Source organism: Chinchilla lanigera, unplaced genomic scaffold (genome assembly GCF_000276665.1).
Source record: "Chinchilla lanigera isolate Chin_1 unplaced genomic scaffold, ChiLan1.0 scaffold00061, whole genome shotgun sequence".
Taxonomy (NCBI): domain Eukaryota; kingdom Metazoa; phylum Chordata; class Mammalia; order Rodentia; family Chinchillidae; genus Chinchilla; species Chinchilla lanigera.
The window spans coordinates 662,919-668,918 of NW_004955462.1; the positions used below are offsets into that span (position 1 = coordinate 662,919).

Genomic DNA, 6,000 nt, shown 5'->3' on the forward strand with positions numbered 1-6,000 from the left:
AAACCATTTACTCTCTGTGCGTAGACGTGCCAGGTAAGATTACTTTGGGCCTGGCAGATGAAAGGGATGAAAATTAAATGAGGTTCTTTTTTAACACCCAAAGTGGCTTTCAGTGGCATTGGTATTGCTTTAAATTGTGCCCATTTTAGAAAGATTTGCTAGGGGCTGGGGATTTAGCTCAGCAGCACAGCACCTGCCTGGCAAGCATGAGGTCGTGAGTTCGATTCCCGATACTGAAAAAAAACCAACAACAACAACAAAAAATTAGAAAGATTTGCTGCAGTTGGTGAACACCCCTCAGGTCCGAGGCCCTCTTCACTATGCTTTGGAAAGACTTCGTGTTACTAATAGGGGCTGAACCATGTCAGTTGACAGAGCCTCAGTCTCCCTTTTGCCTGTGACTGATCTCCCTTTTTCTCTGCCATGTTATTTTTCCATTTCAGACACGAGCAGATATGGGCTGATGAGCCACTCTTTCTCAGTGTTATTTCTGGTCTTTAACTATTACTTTTGCTTCTGAATATCACTTCTCTGGCTTACTTTGACCCACTGTGACTTCATCTGTCAGGATGTTTACAACCCAGAGTTTTCAGAGCATCCACTGGGTTCAGGATCATTCAGCAAATCTCTGCACCACCCAGAATGGAGACTGTGTGTTACTTGCCTTTTAGATGTGATCATTTTACACAAACAGATCTGAATTTATATGAGCTCTTAGATATTTTCACTGTAACTTAGTTGATATGAAGTTGTAGCATAAGATAGATTTGGGAGTCAGATGGACTTAGATTGATCTCAGCAGTGCCAGCTATGAGTTATATCATCCTGGAGTACTTACCTTCTTGGCGTACTTAATTCAGTAGTAGAGCATATGTTTAGTATTCCCAAGGGCCTGGATTCAATTTGTAACACCAAATAAAAGCAAAAATAACCAGTACAGTCTTGACACCTAGTTAACATTCAATAAATGGTGTATATAAAGCAACTATGTAAATGGGGTCTGAAGAAAATTACAAAAATTGTTCACTAGATTTAGATTTCTTATATCTTAGGGGACTGAGGAAATTGAGCTTGTTCCCAAAGAGTGACAGTTGAGATGTTTGAGAAATAATATTGGAGGCCAGGCGTGGTGGCACACGCCTGTAATTCCAGCACTCGGGAGGCTGAGGCAGGAGGGTTTTTGTGAGTTTGAGATCAGCCTGGGCTACAAAGTGAGCTCAAGGCCAGCTTGAACTGCACAGGGAGACTCTGTCTCAGAAAGACAAAAAAATGAAAAAGAAAAGAAGAAAAATAATATTGGAGATGTTGTCAAATTTTCCAAATACTAAAGTGATAGAATATGAGACTATTGACTTGAAAATCTTGACTTCAGTGCACAGTAAAATTTTCAAATAGAAAATTAAGCAGATGGTTAGTGATCATTTAGTAAAGACTGTAGTGGTTGCTAGGAGCTAACATGAATTTACTAAGAACAAATCTTTTTAAATATCCCATTTCCCTTTCAAATAGGCATATTTGTATACAGAGCTAGGGAGTGCCATTTTGGCAAAGCACCTAAATGTGTCCCTATGGATAGGGTGATAAAATATGGCTATATGTTAGTACTGCTGGGTTTCCAACTAGACAGCAGTCAAAGCCAGCTGATTAATGTCAGCTATCTCAGTGAGGGTCTGTAGTGGAATATCATGAAGCTTTGACATATAACCTTCCCATATAAAATTTTTTAGGGATTTTGATAAAGATATATAGGGGATGGATGTATACCACATATGTGGATGGCCCGAGTTGTGGAGGTAATAAACACAACAGGTAAGCAAATCAAGATTCAGAATACTGCTGATATCTGAAGTACTGCGTGGAACCCCAAAAGGCTAAATTTAACCAAGCTGAAAATAAAGGCAGCTCAAAAGATTAAGCATGTAATTGTTGTCACCATCCCTTTCCTCTATCGCTGTTTTTTGTTTTGTTTTGTTTTGTTTTTTGTTTTTTGCCATTTTGGACAACACTAGCCGATACAGGCTGATGAGATGCTTTTTCTGATTATTCTTTTTGAACTTCTAACTATTCTTTCTGCTTCTGAATATCATTTCTCTGGTTTACTGTAATGCACTATGACTTTATCTGTCAGGATTTGAATAATAAGAACAGCAATCGTGTTTGGTAAAAGGTCAAGTAAATCCGGTGATTTAATTGACTTTGAGCTCAATATTTTCATTCACTCATTTATTCATTGAACAAATGCATATCAAATGTGCTATCTGCCATGCTCTTTTTTGGCATTAGGGAGACAGTCGTGTTCAAAACCATCAAAAATCCCTACCTGTATGGAGGTCTTAGACGCCAACAGCAGGTGCTTAAAAAAAAGAAATTCTGGGGCTGGGGATTTAGCTCAGTGGCAAAGCGCCTGCCTGGCAAGTGCAAGGTCGTGAGTTCGGTTCCCGGTACCGGAGAAAAACCAAAAAAAAAAAAAAAAAAAAAAGAAATTCTTAGGGTTTCTAATACCCAGGTCATGACATTAATATGTAGTTCTACTCTATTATTTACCACCCTGTACTTTTACATCAGGCTCATTACTTTCATTTCTGAATACCGAAGTCTGGAGAAGTGATTGACAGTAGGATGACCAGGGGAACAGCAGCCCTACTGCAAGGAGATGGTGGATGTTAGGTAGAGATGACAAAGACAAGGCATTGTGACCCTCAGATATTTACCGGAAGATGTTGTGAACTTATTCTTTCTTGCTACCATGAATGACTACTAATTACCAGGAGACAAATTTGTGGTGAATACAAGACAGACTTCTTGAGAAGGATTCTGGTTGTAGCATGTGTGCATTGGCAGGAGCTAAGACTCATCTGTCTTACTTCTTGTCCACCATTGAATTCACAAGGTCTAGGATGAATATGAGTTCATAAGGCTGGCATGTGGTGGGCATGCAACCTTTTTTTGTTGAATGAATGTCGTGGTAAACATTTATGTGGAGTAGATCCTGTCCCAGACCTAGAAATTATAGATTCCTATGACATTTTGTGGAAATAATCTGTGAGCTAAAGTAATGTAAAATTTTTAAGTTCAGTTTTTGTATATCATAAGGGATCTGAGGGTGGAATAAAGTAACTAAAAACAGTTATGGGAGGCTGGAATGTTTTCTTTAATGGCTCCAAGTTAATTAAATCACTTTTCTTAAAGGATATTGAAGAGTCCATTTTAGGATTATTAAAATTTTTCAAATATGTCTATTCAAACATTACTCATCCTAGTTCAACCCCTGGCTTTTTCTTGAGACCATCCTCAAACTTCTAACCACACAGGCCCTGCTTTGTAAGACCTTGAAGGCAATTTCAGGTCTGGGGTGTAGCTCAGTGGAAGAAGTCTTGTCTAGCATACGTTCAGTTCCCAGTACTATGAAAAAAAAGTAAATGAAAGTTAAAAGAAAAGAAAGATAATTCCACAGAGTTTAGCATTTAACTCTTTTCTGATTGCTTCATGGTTTTCTCCATCTAAATGGCAAGCTTTTTGAGGGTGAAACTTTATATTTTCTTATATTCTCCCAAACACACAGTGGAAACTCCTGGTTGACCTTGCTTGATTTCTTAATTCATCAATACATTAGTTCTGAGGGATTATTACTAAAATAGCACCTTTTGAGCCACTGTAAGACTTCTGTCTGCGATTGTCCCTTCCATCTGCAGGTCTCCTCTGGAGTGCACCAGTGGATTAGAATTAATTTCTAGTTAGCACTTATGTATGACATAGCAGGTTGAATAGGCTTTGACTTCTCCATCCTGTGCATTTAGGGAGAGGCTTATGGTCATAATTCCTCCGAGTCCGCCATTTTGGCTTGGCAAATGCTTTGTACAGTTTGATTCTTCGAATAAAACTGAAAGCATATTATCGATAAATGACTGAACTCTAAAGCTTAGACAGCTTTCTTAGCTCAACTTCCCAGAGGAGCTAGGCACTAATCTCTAAGCCTCTTTCAGAGGCTGACTGACTGATTCTTGTGACTAGGGTGACCAGATGCAGCACATGGACCTATAGAATGGCTAATCATATTATGAATTTCTGATAAACAGTGCAATAATTGGGACATACTTAGACTGCATAGCCTTTTTATTTATCTACAGTTCAAGTATCACTCTATGCCTTGTATTCTGTGTAGCCAAGCTGCCATTCTCATTTTCCCATAAATCTAGGCTCCCAATTAACTCCCCAGTTGGTCTGATCAAGTGAAAATACTTTTGCCCATGTGAATGATTCTCATGTCTGAAGTTTTAAACTTCGCAAAAAATGGGCAAATCCACATGTGTACTTTTTGTGGTCATATTCTTTCATTTATACACGATAATGATGCCACAAATGTCTAGGATGTTGGCAGTCCCCCATTATGACCTCTCTGTTTTCTTGGTGGCATAGTTTGTTTGATATATTGATTCAATTTATTGCTGATCTTAGTTTGCTCAGGTTGTGCAGTAACCACTGCTGAAAGTATGTAAGTATGTGCTCTGCATAACAATCAGGTGAAGAGTGAATTTAGTGTCATTATTTCAGCTCCAACAAAACAACTGAATTAACTAATAAGAGCTGTAGAAATCAAAGCAAAGCACTGCCACTTTTAGTTGATTATCTTGCTCTCTTCTTTCAACTCCGAGGCAAGGTAATATTCTAGTTCGTTCCACCTTGTGCATTTCCTTTTGAGAGGAAGACATCTCTTACATAGGAATACATCTCTTACATAGGAATACTGCCTCCATTCCCCCCAAGGAAATATGGGATGCTCCTTGCTGTTCAGTGGCAACAACCGTTAAATATCATTCATTTATTCAACAGGCACTTACTAAGCAGATCTGTGCTAGGCACAAGGAGGAAACAAAATGATTCATGTAGTGGTCCAGCAGTCGTTTCAGTGAAGGTCCTGTGGTAAGAGCTAATTAGCTCATCGAATAATGAAACGATTCTCCTCTCAAATGCATTAAATAAATATCACGCCTTATGTTCTGAGCAAAACCTGTTCTTACTGGATGGTTCTAGGGGCTAGGATTAGGCTTACTCCTTCTCCTTGGGCTGCTTTTGTTAGGACTTTGCCACTCAGGATGGTCCTCAGCCCAGCAGCATCTGCATCACCTCGGAGCTATTGAGAAATGCAGATGCTCAGGCCACTTACTTTTATTATTACTTATTAATGCTTTTCGGCACAGACCCACAGAATCAGAATCTGCATTGGAACCCAATCCCCAGGCCATTCCTTTGCACACTGAAGTTGGAGCAGCACCGGTCTAATTCAGTGTTTCAGACAATTTGCTTTGTGTGTGTAGATCTTCAAACTGCTCTTAATGGATACTTTTAGGGGCTAGGAATAGGATTAGAATATGTTCTGGGGCTCTGCCCTCAGAGATTCTGACACTGCCTTACCCGGTGGGGCCTGAGAATCTGCATTTCTGCCAGGCTTCCCGGGGATGAGGGGGCTGCCAGTTGAGAACCGTACTTTGAGTGGCGCTGGTCTGGTTTGCTTAGGAAATGGAATTGACATTTGGTGGCAGGATAGAGAACTCCAATTAGGGGGTCAGATGGTTTCCCTTGCCTTTACTGAATTCATGAACGTGACCATGAACCTGTTCCCAGATTGAGTGGCCTGTTATGAGGGGTGGGTATTCTCACGACAGACAATTTGGAACAGTCTGTGGTGGCCATCAGGCAAGAGCAAGAAGAGGGAGCCAGGTGATTCTGCCCCTGGGCTCAGCCATTTGAGGTGGGTCCTGCAAGATAACAGGATGTTGAGAGATTTGACCTACGAGATACCCATAAAAGAACTATAGCTAATCGGCTACTGCTGAATTTTAGGTTGTAGAACTCTGTCAGTGAAGAAGAGCAGAGATCAAGGGAACACTATTAAGAAATGAGTGTGGAAAAAGTTTGGGGGCAAGGTTGTAAAGAGTCTAAAATACCTTGTTGGGGCTGGGGATTTAGCTCAGCGGCAAAAGCGCCTGCCTGGCAAGCGCA

The 6,000-nt window shown here is 40.2% G+C and overlaps 1 protein-coding gene across 4 annotated transcripts in view; it reads left to right on the forward strand.

The window, feature by feature from the left end:
• The window catches only part of Camk1d (calcium/calmodulin-dependent protein kinase ID), a 428,006-nt gene that overhangs the window by 271,684 nt on the left and 150,322 nt on the right, over positions 1–6,000 (forward strand). The gene's annotated exons all lie outside the window — the stretch shown is intronic.